This window comes from Oncorhynchus gorbuscha, linkage group LG06, assembly GCF_021184085.1.
Source record: "Oncorhynchus gorbuscha isolate QuinsamMale2020 ecotype Even-year linkage group LG06, OgorEven_v1.0, whole genome shotgun sequence".
NCBI classification, from domain to species: domain Eukaryota; kingdom Metazoa; phylum Chordata; class Actinopteri; order Salmoniformes; family Salmonidae; genus Oncorhynchus; species Oncorhynchus gorbuscha.
In genome coordinates this window covers 69,520,811-69,544,245 of record NC_060178.1, presented here as the reverse complement: position 1 = coordinate 69,544,245, position 23,435 = coordinate 69,520,811, and the positions used below count along the sequence as shown (strand labels likewise).

The window sequence follows — 23,435 nt, the reverse complement described above, 5'->3', positions numbered from 1 at the left end:
CCCATGGGAATAAAAGCATCTAGAATCAATCTGTGACGGAACCTGTGTGGGAAACAGGAATGGAACGATTTATAAAGTAACACGCACCCCCAGTGATTTCTACCATAACCTAAAATCCTTGTGTATATCCTAACATGTGTTTGTATCCCCCATGAGTGCTCAATGTTCCAAAGATTTAAGTGAGTCAATATTACATTTGAATTACTCACAATGTCTACATGCTTTTGAGCTGAGTTAAATATTCAACGACTCAAAAAATGCTATGTGTTTGAGGTCATCTCCACAAGGTGTAGGTCCAGTATGCAGTATCCAGCACGCAAACAGAGCATACAAAAACTGTGTCTATGGGATGAGAGGACAGTGCTGGTACTGGTACTGATGGGGATGGTGGAGGGAGAGGAGATTTAAAGATGAAAGCTGGTATATTCAACCCTGCTTGGTCCTGTCTTTGGCAGACATCTGGATCAGAGTGAGTCTTTTGGTGAGGGGATGATTTGGCATGCCTCCTTTGCAGGGATTTAAGGGAGTCAAAACCAAGAGTTTGTTTAGTCTACACACACATACACAGCTTGAGAGCTGGCACTCACCAACTGCTCTCTTCTGTGTGTTTTTGTTGTTGGAGGGTTGAGGGTCAGTGCGGGCTGGCATACTCCGTGGCATCTCATTCATAGTTTGCTGGGTGCTGCTGTCCTGATTCTAAGATCCTACTAACACACACGCGTATGCACGCATTACAGTTTTGATAGTCATCACTGCATCCTGTATCAAAAGGTTGGCTGGACTTCACTAATGACCCGTAGATCTATACATTACTCCCTTTTTGTTTTCAAGGTTAAGTTTTATTGCACCGTATTGCTTTAACTGTCAAGTCTACACTCGCTCCGGCGCACCGCGTCGCTGGTTTACCAACCACCGGTCCTGGCAACCCTCATTACGCACACCTGCGCCCCATCACTACCGTGATTACTTCTCTATCTAGCACTCCCTAGCATCACCGTTCAGGCAGTATTGGTTCTGTGTTTATGTCCAGATGAGTCCCTTGTTTTGTATCGCTCTATGTTCTTCATTAAACTCGCCAACTGCACCTGCTTCCTGTTTCCAGGCGTCATTGTTACAGAATACTGCCTCAACAAATGGAAGCAGCAGGGAATCATGGTCGGCACACAGAGATATCTACTTCGTCAACACCACGACCAGCTGGAGTATCTGGGGACGGCTATGGATGAGGTCCTCCGCGTTCCTCAACATCTCAACATTACCCGTGGGGCGTCACCTCCAACAAGCGGAGGATTCTCTACCACGAGTCGACCCAGCGAGCCAGCACCCTAGCTGATCCAGTAGTCCACGCAGATCAGCGATGCCCGTTTGTCCCTCAAATATGACAGGACTCAATCCAAATGCCGCGGCTTCCTACAGCGGGGATCCCTATATTTTTCTCATCAGATGGGAGTCCCCACCACCAAGAGGTCCAAGGTTGCCATGGTTATTTCACTGCTGACCGAACGCGTGTTGGAGTGAGCTACGGCCGCCTGGGAGAGAGGAGGAGTTGGGTTCCTATGAGGGGTTCATGGCTCTGTTCAAACTAGTCTTCAATCATCTACCAGAGGGCAGAGAGGGGAGTGAGCGCCTACTCAAACTACGGCAGGATGGCCAGACCGCTCCTTCAGTGTTCCAGACATTCGTTAACCAGGTGTTCTGGGATATGCTCGGACGCCAGGTGTTCGTTTATATAGACGACATCCTGGTCTACTCAGCTACCTGGATTACCTCATGGCTAACCATCTATATGTCGAAGCGGAGAAGTGCCAATTCCATCAAGAGCCTGTCTCCTTTCTGGGTTACCAGATCAGCCTGCAAGGATTGATGATGAATGGTAAGAAAGTAGATGCTGCCAGGTCATGGCCAGTCCCAACCAAAATAAAGGGGTTACAATGGTCTTTGGGGTTTGCCAACTTCTACCGCGACTTCATCAAGAACTTTAGCGCTCTCCTCTCACCTCTCTCCAATTTACAGGGTGGTCCCTGTAAGTTGGGGTGAAGTTCTGCAGCCGACAAAGCCTTCCGCCTACTGAAGGGACATTTCACCTGCACCCCGTTGCACCCCGTTCACCTGCACCCCGAGCATCCAGATCCTACGCTGCCCTTTGTGGTGAAGGTGGATGCTTCAGAAGTGGGTGTGGGGGCTTTCCTGTCCCAACGACAAGGTAATCCACATAATTTTTTTCCATGTGCATATTACTCAAAGAAACTGTCCCCTGCAGAGAGGAACTATGATGGGGATGGGAGCTCCAGGCGGTGAAGTTGGCATTAGATAAGTGGAGACACTGGCTTGAGGATGCCAAGGACAAATTTCTCATGCTCACTGACCATCGGAACCTGGAGTAAATACAGACAGCGAGGCGGCTGAACCCACGCCAAGCAAGGTGAGCCCTTTTTTCCACTAGATTTGACTTCACTCTGACATATCGCCCAGGTTCAAAGAACACCAAAGCTGATATCCCGTCTCTACGATTCGGGAGAGGTTCCTGAGTGCACCCATAATTCTCCTCTCTTGAGTCCTGTCACGACTTCTGCTGAAGTCGCCTCCTCTCCTTGTTCGGGTGGCGTTCAGCAGTCGACGTCACCGGTCTTCTAGCCATCACCGCTCCACTTGTCATTGTTCCATTTGTTTTATCTTGTTTCCTCGCACACCTGGTTTACATGCCCTAATCACACTACATATATATCCCCTCTGTTTCCCATATGTCTTTGTGTGGAATTGTTTTGTTACATGTTTCATGTTACGCGCCACATTGTGACTGTTGTCACGCTTTGCACTTTTGCCATTTGGCTGGAGGGTTTTGACTCTGCTGCGTCCGGCTATTGTTACTTCTGCCAATTAAAGTGTGCGCCTGATCACAACTCTCCGCTCTCCTCCACCTGACTTCTTACCAGTAGCGCACAACCTGACAAGCCCATGTGGTCTGGTACATAGATGTGGACATTCGCCAGGCCCTGGAGAGGGAACCCGCACCCGCTACCTGTCCTCCTGAGGAAATATATGTTCTTACGGAGATAAGGGATCGGCTGCTGACCTGGTCTCACATAGCTGAGATCGCTGGACATCCAGGTATCACCCGCACTATTCAATCTATCTCCGAAAGGTACTGGTGGCCTACCTTGGCGCAAGACGACACACGCTATGTCAACTCCTGTTCCGTGTGTGCACAAACTAAATCTCCCCGGCACACTCCAGCAGGGAAACTCCTTGCTTGCTCCTCCTCAGCGTCTATGGTCTCATCTGTTCATTGATTTTGTCACTGATCTCCCTTCTCATGGTTTCACCACCATTTTGGTGGTTGTGTACAAATTCTCTAAATCCTGACATTTTAACCCTATCTCTCTCAGTCTAACTGGCAGGTGGAAAGGATTAAACAGGAGCTGGGTAGGTTCCTGAGAAATCACTGCCACGACTGGCAGGAGGAGTGGGCCCAATTCCTTCTCTGGGCGGAGTACGCTCAGAATTTATGGCGTCACTCCTCCACCTGACTCCCAGCGTCATTGTTACAATAACAACATTCTAGATACATTTCATCTTAATGTTCTGGTGCCGTTCGGGCAGTTTAGAGTATTGATTTGGGAATTATTTGTAGATGGGATGTTAGTTTTTCTGAGTGATTTGTGAGGTTTTACATGTGCTTCCCATTATTGTATTTTTGTATTGTGTATATTTGTAATGAGCAGGGAACATTTGAAAAAGAGACCTAGATCTCAATATCTTCCCTGGTAAAATCACACACACACAAACACACGCACGCACACACACAGAGAGGTTGTTGCCACTCGATATTGCAAGTGTGATTAATGGGATGTGGACAGGCATCCCTATGTTCCACTCCATCTGGGTTAGAGTTCAACCCTGCTGCTAATGTAAAACCCACCTGACCCACCACACAAAGGAGGGCACATAATGGACCTGAATACACAACCCGAAAACTGAAAAAATAGCTCAGCCATGAGGGATGCAGCAGATCTCCACCTTTTAATGATATGCAGTTACAAGCCAGATGCCTAGAGACTCAGGGCCACGGAAACCCTGCAGCCCCAAATCTCATGTTTTAATTTCTCAGCCTCCAGGATCCCATTAGAGCAGGTCTCTCTCCCTGTGCCACTGCCCACACACATTTTTCCACCAAGGTACACACATACACGCACACCACTCCCTACTCCATTCCTTCACAAATTCCAACTGTCAGTGTTTGCCCCTCTGACTGTCTCCCCTGGTCTCTCTCCATGCCCAATCCACAGAATTGCCAGTGGTGGGGGTGTTTTTTCCCACATTCCTGTAAAGATTAGACAGGAACTCATGTTAAATACTGTTGAAGTAATATGGCCACAGGTTCATCTGCCTCACCTAAAGCCCATTCTAGTGGGAAGCTGCTGTAGACCACCAAGTGCTAACAGTCAGTATCTAGATAACGTGTGAAATGCTTGATAATGTATGTGATATCAACAGAGAGGTATATTTTCTGGGTGATTTAAATATTGACTGGCTTTCATTTAAGCTGCCCACTCAAGAAATAGCTTCAAACAGTAACCAGTGCCTGAAACATGGTTCAGGTTATCAGTCAACCTACCATGGTAGTTAGAAACAGCACAGAAATGAAATCAACATCATGTATTGTCACATCTGTATTAATGCTGCAGGCATCCAGACCCATCGGATGTACTGATCACAATATAGTAGCCATATCTTTGGAAAACCAAAGTTCCAAAGGCTGGGCATAATATAGTGTGTAAGAGGTAATAAAATATGTTTTGTAGTGATTCCTATGTTGATGATGTAAATAATACTTGTTGGTCCGTGGTGTGTATTGAGGAGCAAACAGATGTTGCACTTGACATATTTATGTAATTTCTTATCCCAGTTACTAATAAGCTTGCACCCATGAAGAAAATTACTGAAAAAAGTGTTAAATCCCTGTGGATTGATGAGGAATTGAAACATTTTATAGTTGAGAGGGATGAGGCAAAAGGAATGGCAAATACATCTGGCTGCACAACCGATTGGCAAACTGTGAAATAATGTGACTAAACTGAATAAAAAGAAGAAGAAACTGCACTATGAAACAAAGATAAATTTTGTATAGAATGAAAGTAAAACACTTTGGAGCAGCTTCAGTGAAATTTTTGGAAAACAGGCAAAATCAGCTCCATCATTAATCTCACAACCAAATGGTATTGCCAACTGCTTTAATGATTTTTTCATTGGCAAGATTAGCACATTTAGGCATGACATGCCAGAAACAAATGCTGACACTACACATCCAAGTATATCTGACCAAATCATGAACGGCAAGAATTGTAATTTTGAATTCCGTAATGTCAGTTTGGAAGAAGTGAAAAAAGTATTGTTGTCAATCAACAATGACAAGCCACCGGGGTCTGACAACATGAGTAGAAAATTACTGAGCATAATAGCGGTCTATGTTGGCAATCCTATTTGACATATCTTCAACTTAAGCCTATTATAAAGTGTGGTCCCTCAGGCCTGGAGGGAAGCAAAAGTAATTTAGCTACCTAAGAATAGTAAAGCCCTCTACTGGCTCAAATACCCAACCAATCGTTCTGTTACCAACCTTTAGAAACTTTTGGGAAAATGGTGTTTCACCAGATACAATGCTATTTTACAATAAACAAATTGACAAACTTTCAGCACAATTATAGAGAAGGACATTCAATAAGCACAGCACTAACACAAATGGCTGATGATTAGCTGAGAGAAATTTATGATAAAAATATTGTAGGGGCTGTTTTTTTGACTTCAGTGTGGTTTTTGACATTACCAATCATAGTCTACTGTAATGGTTTTACATCCCCTGCAAAATTGTGGATAAAGAATTACAGTTGAAGTTACACATATATCCTTCCTGTTTGGCCCTGTCCGGAGGTGTCATCGGATGGGGCCACAGTGTCTCCTGACCCCTCCTGTCTCAGCCTCCAGTATTTATGCTGCAATAGTTTATGTGTCGGGGGGATAGGGTCAGTTTGTTATATCTGGAGTACTTCTCCTGTCCTATCCGGTGTCCTGTGTGAATTTAAGTATGCTCTCTCTAATTCTCTCTTTCTTTCTTTCTTTCTCTCGGAGGACCTGAGCCCTAGGACCATGCCTCAGGACTACCTAACATGATGACTCCTTGCTGTCCCCACCTGGCCGTGCTGCTTCAACTGTTCTGCCTGTGATTATTATTATTTGACCATGCTGGTCATTTATGAACATTTGAACATCTTGACCATGTTCTGTTATAATCTCCACCCGGCACAGTCAGAAGAGGACTGGCCACCCCACATAGCCTGGTTCCTTTCTAAGTTTCTTCCTAGGTTTTGGCCTTTCTATGGAGTTTTTCCTAGCCACCGTGCTTCTACACCTGCATTGCTTGCTGTTTGGGGTTTTAGGCTGGGTTTCTGTACAGCACTTTGAGATATCAGCTGATGTACGAAGGGCTATATAAATACATTTGATTTGATTTGAAATCGGAAGTTTACATACAGCGTAGCCAAATACATTTAAACTCAGTTTTTCAAAATTCCTGACATTTAATCCCAGTAAAAAATCAATTTCTTAGATCACTTAGAATTACCGCTTTATTTTAAGAATGTGAGATGTCAGAATAATAGTAAAGACAATGATTTATTTCAGCTTTTATTTCTTTCATCACTTTCTCAGTGGGTCAGAAGTTTACATATACTCAATTAGTATTTGGTGGCATTGCCTTTAAAAAATATATTTAATCTTGGGTCAAACGTTTCGGGTAGCCTTCCACAAGCTTCCCACATTAAGAAGGGTAACGTTTGGCCCATTCCTTCTGACAGAGCTGGTGTAACTGAGTCAGGGTTGTATAGGCCTCCATGCTCGCACATGTTTTTTCAGTTCTATCCACAAATGTTCTATAGGATTGAGGTCAGGGCTTTGTGCTGGCCACTACAATACCTTGACTTCGTTGTCCCTAAGCCATTTTGCCACAACTTTGGAAGTATGCTTGGGGTCATTATCCATTTGGAAGACCCATTTGTGACCAAGCTTTAACTTCCTGACTGACGTAGGGCGGCAGGGTAGCATAGTGGTTAGAGTGTTGGACTAGTAACCAGAAGGTTGCATTGTAATGTCTTGAGATGTTGTGTCAATATATCCGCTGAATTTTCCTACCTCATGATGCCATCTATTTTGTGAAGTGCACCAGTCCCTCTTGCAGCAAAAACACCCCCACAACAAGATGCTGCCACCCCCGTAATTCACTTTCAGGTTGTCGATATAGGACTCGTTTTACTGTGGATAAAGATACTTTTGTACCTGTTTCCTCCAGCATCTTTCACAAGGTCCTTTGCTGTTGTTCTGGGAATGATTTGCACTTTTTGCTCCAAAGTACGTTCATCTCTAGGAGACAGAACGAGTCTCCTTTCTGAGCGGTATGATGGTTGCGTGGTCCCATGGTGTTTATACTTGCGTACCATTGTTTGTACAGATGAACATGGTGCCTTCAGGCATTTGGAAATTGCTCCCAAGGATGAACCAGACTTGTGGAGGTCTACAATTGTTTACTGAGGTCTTGGCTGATTTATTTTGATTTTCCCATGATGTCAAGCAAAGAGGCACTGAGTTTGAAGTTAGGCCTTGAAATACATCCACAGGTACACCTCCAATTGACTCAAATTATGTCAATTAGCCTATCAGAAGCTTCTAAATCCATGACATCATTTTCTGGAATATCCAATGCTGTTTAATGTCATAGTCAATTTAGTGTATGTAAACTTCTTACCCACTGGAATTGTGATACAGTGAATTATAAGTGAAATAATCTGTCTGTAAACAATTGTTGGAAAAATTATTTTTGTCATTCACAGAGTAAATGTCCTAACCGACTTGCCTAAGCTATAGTTTGTTAACAATACATTTGTGGAGTGGTTTAAAAACAAGTATTAATGACTCCAACCTAAGTGTATGTAAACTTCAGACTTCAACTGTACCTGTCTAACAGGACACAGAGGGTGTTCTTTAATGGAAGCCTCTCCAATGTAATCCAGATAGAATCAGGAATTGCCAGCTGTCTAGGCCCCTTAATTTTTTCAATATTTACTAACGACATACCTTTAGGTTTGAGTAATGCCAATGTGTCTATTTACACTGAGGAATCAACACTATACATGTCAGCTACTACAGCAACTTAAATTATTGCAAAACCTAACAAAGAGCTGCAGTTAGTTTCAGAATGGGTGGCAAGGAATAAGTTACTCCTAAATATTTAAAATACAAAAAGCAATGTATTTGGGACAAATAATTCACTAAACCCTAAACCAACTAAATCTTGTAATAAATAATCTGGAAATTGAGCAAGTTGAGGTGACCAAACTGCTTGGACTAACCCTGGATTGTAAACTGTCATGGTCAAAACATATTGATACAACTGTAGCTCAGATGGGGAGAAGTCTGTCTATAATAAAGTGCTACTCTACTTTCCTCACAGCACTATCAACAATGCAGGTCCTACAGGCTCTAGTTTTGTAGCACCTAGAGTACTGTTCAGTCGTGTGGTCAGGTACCACAAAGAGTGACACGGGAAAACTGCAATTGGCTCAGAACAGGGCAGCACGGCTGGCCCTTGGATGTAGACAGAGAGCAAATATGAATAATATGCATGTCAATCTCTCCTGGCTCAAACTTTACTTGTCCTTGTGAGAGTTATTGAGCTGTTGAAAGCACGGAGCTGTCTGTTCTTATTAAGTATAGACCCTTTAATTCAATTTTACATTTTTAAGGTCAACATTTGCAAAACAACCAGTTTTCATAACTCTGAATATCCTTGTAATTTTTGTCCAAAATGAAAAGGCATGCTGTCATACAAGGTTGGAAGCTACATTTCACAACATATATATGGTTTCCAGATACTCCCATAAAGCCCAGCTCATTGTCTGTCTAGCTTGCTTTATTTGACCCCGATTGGTCCTTATTTGACAAAGATACAGTTGTTCAAGTGATGGCCGCCCGAGTCAGCGGTGTGCCATGAAGGCGTCGCTCTCTGACCAAATATGGTGTCCTATAGGATATACTACACGCCTAATGAAATAGTGAAGTCTTGTTACATTCTAGGACCTCTGAGGAATAGATTAGATAGGAATGTGATTTGACTCGTTCAATCAATGTTTAGGGTGAGATTTTCCCAGATTCCTTTTCTTAGCTAATTGAACGAGTGTAAATACAAAAGCGATCGTGAGTGCTATATGGACCTTTATAGGACATGAAACAGGATTTTATCTAACAAAACAACACCACATGTTATCTCTGGGACTCTTTAGATGATAAATCAGAGCAAGATTTCAGAAATTAAGTACACATTTCACCTTCAGAGGGGAATTCATCAAAACTATCGAGTTGAAACAAGTTTTTTGCTGTTAGGAGCTCTCCTCAAACAATAGCATGTCCTTTTTTCCGCAGTAATAGCTACTGTAATTTGGACAGTGCAGTTATATTAACAAGAATTTAAGCTTTCAGCCGATATAAGTCACTTCTATGTACCAACATTTGTTGTTACTCTAAAATCTGCAATCTTGATATAACGCACTGCATGATTTACAACTGTCCTGTTGACGGAACGGAAGTTTTTAAACAACTAGCACACAGCTCAGATACCATTGCATACCCCACAAGACATGTCACCAGAGATCTCTTCACAATCCCCAAGTCCAGAACAGACAATGGGAGACGCACAGTACTACATTGAGTCATGACTACATGGAACTCTATTCCACATAACTGATAAACAGATTTTTAAAAACTGTGGAGAGAGAACCTTCCAGAATGACAACCATCACTGCAGCACTCTACCAATCAGGTGTTTATGGTAGAGTGGCCAGACGCAAGCCACCCCTCAGTAGAACGCACAGGACAGCCCGTTTGGAGTTTGCCAAGAGACACCTAGAGGACTCCCAGACTATGACAAAAAAGATTCTCTGGTCTGATGAAACCAAGATTGAACTCTTTGGCCTGAAACCCAAGCATCACGTCTGGAGGAAACCTGGCACCATCACTACGGTGAAGCATGGTGGGGGCAGCATCACGCTGTGGAGATGTTTTTCAGTGGCAGGGACTGGTAGACTAGTCAGGATCGAGGGAAAAATGAACGGAGCAAAGTACAGAGAGATCTTTGATGAAAACCTTCTCCAGAACGCTCAGGACCTCAGACTGGGGTGAAGGCTCACCTTCCAACAGGACAACGATCCTAAGCACACAGCCAAGACAACGGTTTTCGATAGGGTAGGGCCATGGCTTCCTATGCCAAGGTGAACGGGGACAAGGCCCAGGAATGTCCTTGAGTGGCCCAGCCAGAGCTTGAGTGGCCCTGACAGAGCTTGAGAGAATCAAATACACGTGTGCCAAGCTTGCTTTCCAGCCTTCCTCTTCATACCAAAGAAGACTTGCGCTTCTATTAACAGTAATAAGATCCTATCCTGGACAGGCTAATTGGGGAGGGCTAGCTGCCAAATCTGCTTCAACAAAATACTGAGTAAAGGGTCTGAATACTTATGTAAATGTGATATTTCCGTTTTTTAAAAGTTTTTACAAATTTGCAAAAATTTAAATATGAATATTTTTTGCTTATTATGGGGTATTGTGTGTAAGTTGATGGGGGGGACTATGTGATGCATTTTAGAATAAGGATGTAACATAACAACATCTCCAAAAAGTCAAGGATACTTTCCGAATGCACTGTATTTCACCCTCCCACTCATTCACATCCATCCATACACAAACACACACACACACACACACACACACACACACACACACACACACACACACACACACACACACACACACACACACACACACACACACACACACACACACACACACACATAAACACACATACACACACACACATAAACACACACACACACACACACACACACACACACACACACACACACATACACACACACACACATAAACAAACATAAACACACACACACACACACACACACACACACACACACACACACACACACACACACACACACACACACACACACACACACACACACACACACACACACACACACACACACACACACACACACACACACACACACACACATAGACACATAGACACACACTCACCAAGCAATCAGACCCCTCTTCACCCCCTCTCTGTGCTGTGGGAGAATGTGACAGGCAGCAGCCCAGTGGGATTCCTAGGTAGGCTTTCAAAGACAAAATGTGCTGTCATAGTGGATGTCTACTTCCTTTAAAGTATTCGACTTCATCCTGTCATGTTTTGTCATTTATTATCATGTCTTGTCTCTGTGCTTCCCTTCTATTCGTTTCCCTCTGCTGGTCTTATTAGGTTCTTTCCCTCTTTCTATTCCTCTCTCTGCCCCTCCCTCTCTCCCTCTCTCGCTCTCTCTCTCTATCGTTCCGTTCCTGCTCCCAGCTGTTCCTCATTCTCCTAACTACCTCATTTACTCTTTTCACACCTGTCCCCTATTTTGCCCTCTGACCCCTCTTGCTTCCCCTCGGGTCTTAAGGTTTTCTATTCCCTGCCCTCCTCCCTTTGTATTTCTTGCTACTGAGAATGTCCTCATTCTCCTAGCACCTCATTTACTCTTTTAGCTCCTTAGAGTCCCTATTTCTCCCTCTGTTTTCCGCTTCTGTCCTTGTCGGATCCTTGCTTGATGTTCGCTGTTCTGTGTCCTTGTTCCGCCCTGTCGTGTTTTACCTTCTTCAGATGCTGCGAGTGAGCAGGTGTCATTGTCAGCTACGGCCGGTGCCTTCCCGAAGCGACCTGCAGTCTGTGGTTGCGTCTCCAGTCATTCCTCTCTACTGACGAGTGGATTTCAGTTTTCCTGTTTTGCTTTTACCTAGATTTCCAGGATTATCGCTTTTTGTTTTAAACTGGAATAAAGACTCTGTTTCCGTTAAGTCGCTTTTGGGTCCTCATTCACCAGCATAACAGAAGGATCCGACCAAGAATGGACCCAGCGACTACGGATTCTCGCAACACTGCCGTCGAGATCCAGGGAGCAATGCTCGGCAGACACGAGCAGGAATTGTCTGCTGCTCGTCATGCCGTTGAGACCCTGGCCGCTCAGGTTTCCGACCTCTCAGGACAGTTTCAGAGTCTTCGTCTCGTGCCACCAGCTACTTCCTGGTCTTCAGAGTCTCCGGAACCTAGGGTTAATAACCCACCATGTTACTCTGGGCAGCCCACTGAGTGCCGATCCTTTCTCACCCAGTGTGATATTGTGTTCTCTCTCCAACCCAACACATACTCAAGAGAGAGAGCTCGGGTCGCTTACGTCATTTCACTCCTTACTGGTCGGGCTCGGGAGTGGGGCACAGCTATCTGGGATGCAAGAGCTGAGTGTTCTAACAATTATCTGAACTTTAAAGAGGAGATGATACGGGTTTTTGATCGTTCAGTTTTTGGTAAGGAGGCTTCCAGGGCCCTGGCTTCTCTATGTCAAGGTGATCGATCCATAACGGATTACTCTATAGAGTTTCGCACTCTTGCTGCCTCCAGTGACTGGAACGAGCCGGCATTGCTCGCTCGTTTTCTGGAGGGACTCCACGCTGAGGTTAAAGATGAGATTCTCTCCCGGGAGGTTCCTTCCAGCGTGGACTCTTTGATTGCACTCGCCATCCGCATAGAACGACGGGTAGATCTTCGTCACCGAGCTCGTGGAAGAGAGCTCGCATTAACGGTGTTCCCCCTCCCCGCATCTCAACCATCTCCTCCCTCCGACTAAGGAGAGGGAACGGAGGATCACCAACCGCCTTTGCCTCTATTGCGGTTCTGCTGGACATTTTGTCATTTCATGTCCAGTAAAAGCCAGAGCTCATCAGTAAGCGGAGGGCTACTGGTGAGCGCTACTACTCAGGTCTCTCCATCAAGATCCTGTACTACTTTGTCGGTCCATCTACGCTGGACCGGTTCGGCTGCTTCCTGCAGTGCCTTGATAGACTCTGGGGCTGAGGGTTGTTTTATGGACGAAGCATGGGCCCGGAAACATGACATTCCTCTCAGACAGTTAGGGAAGCCCACGCCCATGTTCGCCTTAGATGGTAGTCTTCTCCCCAGTATCAGATGTGAGACACTACCTTTAACCCTCACAGTATCTGGTAACCACAGTGAGACCATTTCCTTTTTGATTTTTCGTTCACCTTTTACACCTGTTGTTTTGGGTCATCCCTGGCTAGTATGTCATAATCCTTCTATTAATTGGTCTAGTAATTCTATCCTATCCTGGAACGTTTCTTGTCATGTGAAGTGTTTAATGTCTGCTATCCCTCCTGTTTCTTCTGTCCCCTCTTCTCAGGAGGAACCTGGTGATTTGACAGGAGTGCCGGAGGAATATCATGATCTGCGCACGGTCTTCAGTCGGTCCAGAGCCAACTCACTTCCTCCTCACCGGTCGTATGATTGTTGTATTGATCTCATTCCGGGGACCACTCCCCCTCGGGGTAGACTATACTCTCTGTCGGCTCCCGAACGTAAGGCTCTCGAGGATTATTTGTCTGTTTCTCTCGACGCCGGTACCGTGGTGCCTTCTTCCTCTCCCGCCGGAGCGGGGTTTTTTTTTGTTAAGAAGAAGGACGGTACTCTGCGCCCCTGCGTGGATTATCGAGGGCTGAATGACATAACGGTTAAGAATCGTTAACCGCTTCCCCTTATGTCGTCAGCCTTCGAGATTTTGCAGGGAGCCAGGTTCTTTACTAAGTTGGACCTTCGTAACGCTTACCATCTCGTGCGCATCAGAGAGGGGGACGAGTGGAAAACGGCGTTTAACACTCCGTTAGGGCATTTTGAATACCGGGTCCTGCCGTTCGGTCTCGCTAATGCTCCAGCTGTCTTTCAGGCATTAGTTAATGATGTACTGAGAGACATGCTGAACATCTTTGTTTTCGTCTACCTTGACGATATCCTGATTTTTTTCACCGTCACTCGAGATTCATGTTCAGCACGTTCAACGTGTACTCCAGCGCCTTTTAGAGAATTGTCTCTACGTGAAGGCTGAGAAGTGCGCCTTTCATGTCTCCTCTGTCACATTTCTCGGTTCTGTTATTTCCGCTGAAGGCATTCAGATGGATCCCGCTAAGGTCCAGGCTGTCAGTGATTGGCCCGTTCCTAAGTCACGTGTCGAGTTGCAGCGCTTTCTAGGTTTCGCTAATTTCTATCGGCGTTTCATTCGTAATTTCGGTCAAGTTGCTGCCCCTCTCACAGCTCTTACTTCTGTCAAGACGTGCTTTAAGTGGTCCGGTTCCGCCCAGGGAGCTTTTGATCTCCTCAAGAAGCGTTTTACATCCGCTCCTATCCTTGTTACTCCTGACGTCACTAAACAATTCATTGTCGAGGTTGACGCTTCAGAGGTGGGGTGTGGGAGCCATTCTATCCCAGCGCTTCCATTCTGACGATAAGGTCCATCCTTGCGCTTATTTTTTTCTCATCGCCTGTCGCCATCGGAACGCAACTATGATGTGGGTAATCGCGAACTGCTCGCCATCCGCTTAGCCCTAGGCGAATGGCGACAGTGGTTGGAGGGGGCGACCATTCCTTTTGTCGTTTGGACTGACCATAAGAACCTTGAGTACATCCGTTCTGCCAAACGACTTAATGCACGTCAAGCTCGTTGGGCGTTGTTTTTCGCTCGTTTCGAGTTCGTGATTTCTTATCGCCCGGGTAGCAAAAACACCAAGCCTGATGCCTTATCCCGTCTGTTTAGTTCTTCTGTGGCTTCTACCGACCCCGAGGGGATTCTCCCTGAAGGGCGTGTTGTCGGGTTGACTGTCTGGGGAATTGAGAGACAGGTAAAGCAAGCACTCACTCACACTGCGTCGCCGCGCGCTTTTCCTAGTAACCTTCTTTTCGTTCCTGTCTCTACTCGTCTGGCTGTTCTTCAGTGGGCTCACTCTGCCAAGTTAGCTGGCCACCCCGGCGTTCGGGGTACGCTTGCTTCTATTCGCCAGCGGTTTTGGTGGCCTACTCAGGAGCGTGACACGCGCTGTTTCGTGGCTGCTTGTTCGGACTGCGCGCAGACTAAGTCAGGTAACTCTCCTCCTGCCGGTCGTCTCAGACCGCTTCCCATTCCTTCTCGACCATGGTCTCACATCGCCTTAGACTTTATTACCGGTCTGCCTTCATCTGCGGGGAAGACTGTGATTCTTACGGTTGTCGATAGGTTCTCTAAGGCGGCACATTTCATTCCCCTCGCTAAGCTTCCTTCCGCTAAGGAGACGGCACAAATCATCATTGAGAATGTGTTCAGAATTCATGGCCTCCCGTTAGACGCCGTTTCAGACAGAGGCCCGCAATTCACGTCACAGTTTTGGAGGGAGTTCTGTCGTTTGATTGGTGCTTCCGTCAGTCTCTCTTCCGGGTTTTCATCCCCAGTCTAACGGTCAAGCAGAAAGGGCCAATCAGACGATTGGTCGCATATTACGCAGCCTTTCTTTTCGAAACCCTGCGTCTTGGGCAGAACAGCTCCCCTGGGCAGAATACGCTCACAACTCGCTTCCTTCGTCCAGCGTTCCCTCCGCTCAGGCTTTTGTCCAACGTTGTGAGCGCACCTGGAGGAGAGTCAGGTCTGCACTTTGCCGTTACAGGGCGCAGACTGTGAGAGCCGCCAATAAACGTAGGATTAAGAGTCCTAGGTATTGTCGCGGTCAGAGAGTGTGGCTTTCCACTCGTAACCTTCCCCTTACGACAGCTTCTCGCAAGTTGACTCCGCGGTTCATTGGTCCGTTCCGTGTCTCTCAGGTCGTCAATCCTGTCGCTGTGCGACTGCTTCTTCCGCGACATCTTCGTCGCGTCCACCCTGTCTTCCATGTCTCCTGTGTCAAACCTTTTCTTCGCGCCCCGTTCGTCTTCCCCCCGTCCTTGTCGAGGGCGCACCTATTTACAAAGTACGGAAGATCATGGACATGCGTTCTCGGGGACGTGGTCACCAGTACTTAGTGGATTGGGAGGGTTACGGTCCTGAGGAGAGGAGTTGGGTTCCATCTCGGGACGTGCTGGACCGTTCGTTGATTGATGATTTCCTCCGTTGCCGCCAGGGTTCCTCCTCGAGTGCGCCAGGAGGCGCTCGGTGAGTGGGGGGGTACTGTCATGTTTTGTAATTTATTATCATGTCTTGTCTCTGTGCTTCCCTTCTATTCGTTTCCCTCTGCTGGTCTTATTAGGTTCTTTCCCTCTTTCTATTCCTCTCTCTCCCCCTCCCTCTCTCCCTCTCGCTCTCTCTCTCTATCGTTCCGTTCCTGCTCCCAGCTGTTCCTCATTCTCCTAACTACCTCATTTACTCTTTTCACACCTGTCCCCTATTTTGCCCTCTGATTAGAGTCCCTATTTCTCCCTCTGTTTTCCGCTTCTGTCCTTGTCGGATCCTTGCTTGATGTTCGCTGTTCTGTGTCCTTGTTCCGCCCTGTCGTGTTTTACCTTCTTCAGATGCTGCGAGTGAGCAGGTGTCATTGTCAGCTACGGCCGGTGCCTTCCCGAAGCGACCTGCAGTCTGTGGTTGTGTCTCCAGTCATTCCTCTCTACTGACGAGTGGATTTCAGTTTTCCTGTTTTGCTTTTACCTAGATTTCCAGGATTATCGCTTTTTGTTTTAAACTGGAATAAAGACTCTGTTTCCGTTAAGTCGCTTTTGGGTCCTCATTCACCAGCATAACACATCCATCTCCGTGTTCTGGAATGGGAGTGTGAAAAATTTGATATATTCAGTATTCACAGCCTTCACAAAGATCTGCTTTGAGGAGGATTGACTTCTAAAAGAATGTAGGAGATAAAATGTTACAGAGAGTAGGTTATCAATAATGTCATTATTTCAGATATAATATTAAATGAAAAAATATTGCCTCCAATATCTAGCAGTTTTCTCTTTTCCACCACAAAGCCCAGGCCAAGGTGATTCCCTCTCCCCCTTATACCCCATATACTGTACCCCTTCTACATTTCTCCTTCCTCTCCCATTGACTGACTGTAGATCACTCTTGTCTGACTGTTGTGCAGTCCATCTATCTGTTAATACTCTGTTGTTCCAGGGACATAGCAGAGTAGTCAGACAGAAGAGTTATGTAGCTATCTACATGTTTACCACTTCCAGAGGAATGTCTTGGTACAGTAGACTCTGTGAGGGGCTATTGGCAGGAGACCATGTAGTTTTCTTCTCTGGAAATGGGGAAGAGACAGCATAAAAACACTGAACTATTGCACAAGAGCAAAACCATAAGTAAAAACTAGGCGCAGTGGTAATAAGGCATGAAGTGCTTTGGAATAACAGCATGCATCATCCTCCATTGAGAATAAGTGCATCCAGGTAAAGTACTTAGCTGTAGGCCTGGCCCACAGCCAGTCTGACTAGATGTTGGCAGGGAAATTAAAATGTGTTCTTAGAAGAACACAGAGATCTGTAAGTCTGATTAATTTACCTCATTGGGTCAGATTTGGTTACCTTTGCTCACCATTATTTTAGTTACAGAAAAAGAGTGATTATCTACTGAATTATGGGTTTCACTGTCATGTCTGATAATTGAAGGAAGATAGAACCACAATAATCCTCAATATTTGAAATCCTGACATGTGCAGTATGATTGTGTCTGTAAATTAATTAAGGATTGGACATTTCTTTCAATTTTTGCCTAAAATGACATAACCAAATCTAACTGCCTGTAGCTCAGGACCTGAAGCAAGGATATGCATATTATTGATACCATTTGAAAGGAAACACCTTGAAGTTTGTGGAAATGTGAAATCAATGTAGGAGAATATAACACATTAGATCCGGTAAAAGCTTTTAAAAAAATACAAATAAAAAAAATGTTTTCTTTATTGTTTTGGTTCCATGATCTTTGAAATGCAAGAGAAAGACAGCAGGGGTTCGAACTGTAGAACCCAGTTCCTACATTTGAATATAAAAATGGATTTTATCAAACAAAACTATACTACATTTTATCACTTGGATAATTGTATCCCTCAAGATGACAAATCAGAGCATTATTACTGAATGTAAGTATATTATTTACCTTCAGAGGTGAATGTATCAAACCAGTTGCCGTGATAAAATGCTTTTGTTGTTGTGCACTCTCCTCAAACAGTAGTATGCTATTTTTTCACTGTAATAGCTACTGCTTTCTGCCCATATAAGACATGTCTATGTCCTGGAAAGTTTGCTTTTACTTACAATGTCATTCTAGTTACATTAGCGCACGTTAGCAACAACCGTCCAGGTATAGAGACCCTGATCCCGTAGATCCTTGAGAGGTTAATGAACTCACAACCCCATTGACGTGGCTTGAATATCTATTCAACTAAAGACTATTCCCGGTAGCAACTATTTACACAACAAAGAACTTGGGGGCTTGAAAGGAGACTAAAGAGCCATATTGTTTTCCATTTCCCATAACTTGAGATAAGGAGAATTAGCCTACTGTAATTAGAGTAATTCCCAAAAGACTCTATTTTCATCTATGAGGTCTTGACTAGTTCAGGACCAGTCATTGCAGTCCAGTACTGAGACATCTGGCACCCAGCTGTGGTTTTGAGCTGAGCTTTATGTTTCTGTTGAAGTGTGGGACCGTGACACATCATAACAAGCAACGAAATGTTGAAAGGTTCCTACTACTGTTTAACATGTGCATTTCCAGTGAAGGGCAAAGAGGACAGGGGGAAGAAGACAGGGGGAAGAGGACAGATGGGGACAGGGGGCATCCAGAAGCAGTGAAAGTACGACTGAGTGTGGAAAGCATAAGAAGGCAACAGACAATCCATTGGGGCAATTCCACGATAAGAAAATTATGCTTTGAGATCTATTTTTTTTACTCTAAAATGTATGCCAAAGAAAAAACACTGATTTCAAAGCTTAACAAATACAACTCTTTGCACGAGGTCGACTTTTAACAATTTCCACTGAAAAATGGACAAAATCGAATTTAGTGGAAGAACTGTCCAAGTCCAAACTTCGGTAACTGGATTACAGTAAAATCTCCCTCAGGTTTTTATGTGACCACGTTTTCCAAAAACTGTTAAAAATCTGCCCGGAATTAAGATTAAAAAATGTCTGCAGAAAGAATGGGGTGTCAATTATAACATGGCACCTTGAGGTTGAAAAAAATATATTTTGGTTATTGAACTACAGTAAGGGAAGTGGATTTACACCCGGTAACGGAATTACGCATAGAAATAATTATGGATATGAATGCCATTATCCACAAATTTGGACATCACAGCACAGCAAAAGGAAATCACAGTAGAGTACAGTGCAGTACAATGCAGCGCAGCAGTGTAGAGCAGAGTAAACTTCACTGCATTGCAATAGAGTACAGTCGAGTACAGTACAGTTGTCACGCCTACCCCTGCTCCCTCCCGCCGGAGCTAGATGTTGCCGGTCTACTAACCACCGGTCCTAGAACACAGATTACTCTCCCTTCATATAGCCCATTGGAATATGCCCAGAACTCACTTCGTCCCTCCTCCACAGGGCTGACTCCCTTCCAGTGCGTCCTGGGATATCAGCCGGTCCTGGCTTCGTGGACTCTGAGCCAGACCGAGGCCCCTGCAGTTGACGAGTGATTCTGGCATGCAGAGAAGGTGTGGAATGCCGCCCACGTGAGGCTCCAGTGTGCCGTCCGCCATCAGAAGGATCAGGCGGATCGTCATCGCCGTGAGGCTCTGGTGTTCCATCCTGGTGATCGCGTCTGCCTCTCGACCAGGAACTTCAAGGTACTCCGGAGGGTCAATGAGGTAACCTATCATTTAGAATTCCCCACCAACTACCGTATCTCACCCTCCTTTGTGTATCCCTCCTCAGGCAGGTGGTTCCTGGTCCCCTGGCTGATGCAGTCTCCCGCAATACCCCTCCGCCTCCCCTGGACATTGAGGGGACCCCTGCCTATGCTGTTAGGTCCCTCCTGGACTCCCAACACCGTGGGGCCGGCTCCAATACCTGGTGTATTGGGAGGGATGTGGTCCTAAGGTGTGTTTTTGGGTCCCGGTGGCGGACAACTTGGACCCCAACCTCATCCGGGATTTCCATCTCCGCCGTCCAGACCGGCCCGCTCCTCGCACTCGGGGCCGTCCTCCTGGCCGGTGTTGTCTTTCGGCCGAAGCTGCGTGTCGGGGAGATACTGTCACGCCTACTCCTACATCCTCTCTCCAGCTTTCGACATCGGCTATCTTCATTGAGCACACCTGGACTTCATCACCACCCTGATTACTCTCCCTTCATATAGCCCTCACCAGGCATCAGGCAGCATGGGTTCTGTTTTCATGTACAGACACTTCTCTTGTTTTTTTACTTTGTACGATTGTTATTATTAAACTCACCACCTGCTTCCTGACAGCCTGCGTTGTCATTACAACAGCAGAGTTCAGTACAGTACAGACGTGTGTTTTGTCTTGTCCCGTGTAAATAATCAGAAATAATTGTTTTCCTCTGGGGTTTTTTGTATATATTTCGTATATATTTTAATCTCCCTTTCCATCTACGGACTGAATATACTCTCCTGCAACCCTTTTGGAACTCTTTTTTTCTAAGAGTGAATCAATCCCCGGATGTAGCTACAGTACATGGAGGTTGAAAATAGCAGAAGCTTTCCAAGGACGCCTACTGTACTACTGTACTCGATGAAGGTGGCACTGTGTAGGTGCAAAGTCTCACACTGCTGACATAAAGTCACAGTGATGTTGAAGCTTCAATCAGATAGTCTATCTATCATTCCACCTGGCACCTCCTCCTCGCTGGACTGGTGTCAGCGGTGTGGTTAGCTGGTCTCACTGTGAAACTGCTTAGAGACACACACTGTCATCGCCACTGCTATGGTTCTGAGTGTGGTCCTAACTGTCGGGCGCACACAAATAAAAACTATTCCTAAAATGACTGGAAGTATTTTCCCCCAATTTGCCCTGGATGGCAGGGTAAGCTTCACCATAGCAATCTTTCTTTGCATGCTATCAACAAGTGTCCAAAATAGTGCCAAGAGAAGCATAGCCTTGACATCTCAAAAGCTCCAGACCTTTGCTCACCCTATGGGCGACCACGAAACCTCTAGTATAGTGAGTCAGCCCCCAGGGTATGACACATACTGGGAAAAACAGGGTCTGGGGAGACAGAGTTAAGGTGATGTCCACCAACTTCCCCACCCCCCTCTCGGCAGGTTGTCTAGCAGTTAGAGCATTGGGGCTGGTTTAAATACCCGAGTTGACAAGGTGGAAAACTCTGTGGATGCACACTTCAGCAAGACACTTACAACTTTTTGTATTTTTTGCTCAAAGGTACTTTAAGTGTATGTCAACATGAGTCAACAGAGACAGGTTTATCCAAAGGTCATCTGTCTATCTGCCATGGCCTCATGTCAGTGCCCTGAGCAATAGTCTACCACAGCTCCCGAACAAGAGGGGAGAGTAAGTGTACAAAATGTCAGAAGTGTCACGCCTTGGTCATAGTATTTTGTGTTTTCCTTAATTATTTGTTCAGACCAGGGTGTGACATGGGTTTATTGTGTTGTCTTATTGGGGTTTTTGTAGGCATTGGGATTGTGGTTGATTAGGGGTGTGTAGCATAGGTTTGGCTGCCTGAGGCGGTTCTCAATCAGAGTCAGGTGATTCTCGTTGTCTCTGATTGGGAACCATATTTCGGTCGCTGGGGTTTCAATGTGTATTTCGTGGGTGATTGTTCCTGTCTCTGTGTAGTCTTCACCAGATAGGCTGTATTAGGTTTCACGTTCCGTTTGTTGTTTTTGTATTTATTTAGTTATTTCATGTATCGTCATTCTCTTCATTAAAGAACATGAGTAACAACCACGCTGCATTTTGGTCCGACTCTCTTTCGACGAACGAACGCCGTTACAAGAAGTACATTTTGCTCTGACATCTGGCAGATCATACCCCTGCTTCAGACATCAAACACCCCTGGATACTGGTGGGTGATTACTGTAATACGATATGGTATTGCCATCTTGCCTAGCAGCCTGACAGAGCAGTATGTGTGTGTGTGTGTGTGTGTGTGTGTGTGTGTGTGTGTGTGTGTGTGTGTGTGTGTGTGTGTGTGTGTGTGTGTGTGTGTGTGTGCGTGCGTGCGTGCGTGCGTGCGTGCGTGCGTACGTTTACCCTAAGCCTGTGCAGTCAAATATGAAGTAAACAATTATTGTGAGAAAGAAGAAACCTGGTTTCAGATTTGCTGAGGACAATAAGGACATTCTAAACTGTTTCTTAGTTAACTTGTTAATTCCGCCTCATGAAATAGCATTTTGTAGTTTGGTGTCTGGTGGACTAGGAGTGTATTCAATCCCAAGGAATGGCACTGAGAGATATTCTGCAGCTGTTCACTGAGGAAAAAATAAATCTGCCTCAGGAGAAGAGCTTAGAAACAACTCTGACACAGCTCCTATCTGACCAGGCACCACTGTAATATATCATGGTTGTGGAGGTAAAAGTGCAATTTGTCAATGAATCTGTATACTTTTAGTTCAACCTGAGTGCAGTGATTTGTCTTTAGATGTCTTCTAATGAAATCTCTTGTTGGAGTACATACACAAATCCTTAAACTAACTAGCTCCTGTTCATGTGCTGAAACTCTAGTTCGATTCCAAGAAAATTACTTTAAAATGTTAATAGCTCACCAAATTGGTCACTGTCACTAAATTATCAATATTGGCAGTATAAGCAAATTCATAAAAATTGAATTTCTGCAAAATCCTTGGTTCTCAGAAACAAGTGCAGGTTCCATTATATTTTTTATAAAATACATCACAAGTTGGAGTGAAAGCTATAGTACAACCTCTGAATAGGGTTCATATTTCTAGGTGGAATAGCAGTAGCCTACAAGAGAATGCTGTCATTATTATGCCACAGTAAGACCACAAACATAGTTTGGTTAACACATCTGGGTGAAAACTGTTAAATGTACTCATGCAAGTAATAAATGATATTGCTGTTACTCACATTCAAGATCCGATGAATCAATCAATGCGACTCCTTTGCGCGCTCTTCATGACCATTCCATATCCATTCGGGTAATAAAACATTTACTAAGTTTTATCTCCAGGAGGTAAGGTACCGGTACACACATTTAAACTGGCACATTATAATGAATTCACAACTGTGTTGTTTCTGATAGCTCTCAACCTTCATAATCTACCACTGGATTGATCGCAAACATTCAGAGACTATCCATCTCGTCTCTCGCGCTGCAACCGAGTCAGGGAGACTGAAGAGAGGGAGGGACCAAGGGGAAGAAATGAAGTATACTGGACAGCCACTATAATCAGAGCAATACAATGAACATCCCCACTGGGCACAGACGTCAGTTCAACATCTAGTTTTGATTTACATTTGGTTAAATTGTCAACTAACATGAATTCAAGGTGAAACACAAAAAAGATGGTTACAAGTTGGGTGGAAAACCCCTGAAA

The 23,435-nt window shown here is 45.0% G+C and overlaps 1 protein-coding gene across 2 annotated transcripts in view; it reads right to left on the bottom strand.

Moving 5' to 3' along the window:
- The window catches only part of LOC124038274 (carbohydrate sulfotransferase 15-like), a 51,222-nt gene extending 28,013 nt beyond the window's left edge, over positions 1-23,209 (bottom strand). For both annotated transcript variants that reach the window (XM_046353921.1, XM_046353922.1), the window contains exon 1: positions 22,966-23,209. The gene's annotated coding sequence lies outside the window, so the exon portion shown is untranslated. The remainder of the gene's footprint in view (positions 1-22,965) is intronic.
- Between the last annotated feature and the right edge of the window lie 226 nt (positions 23,210-23,435).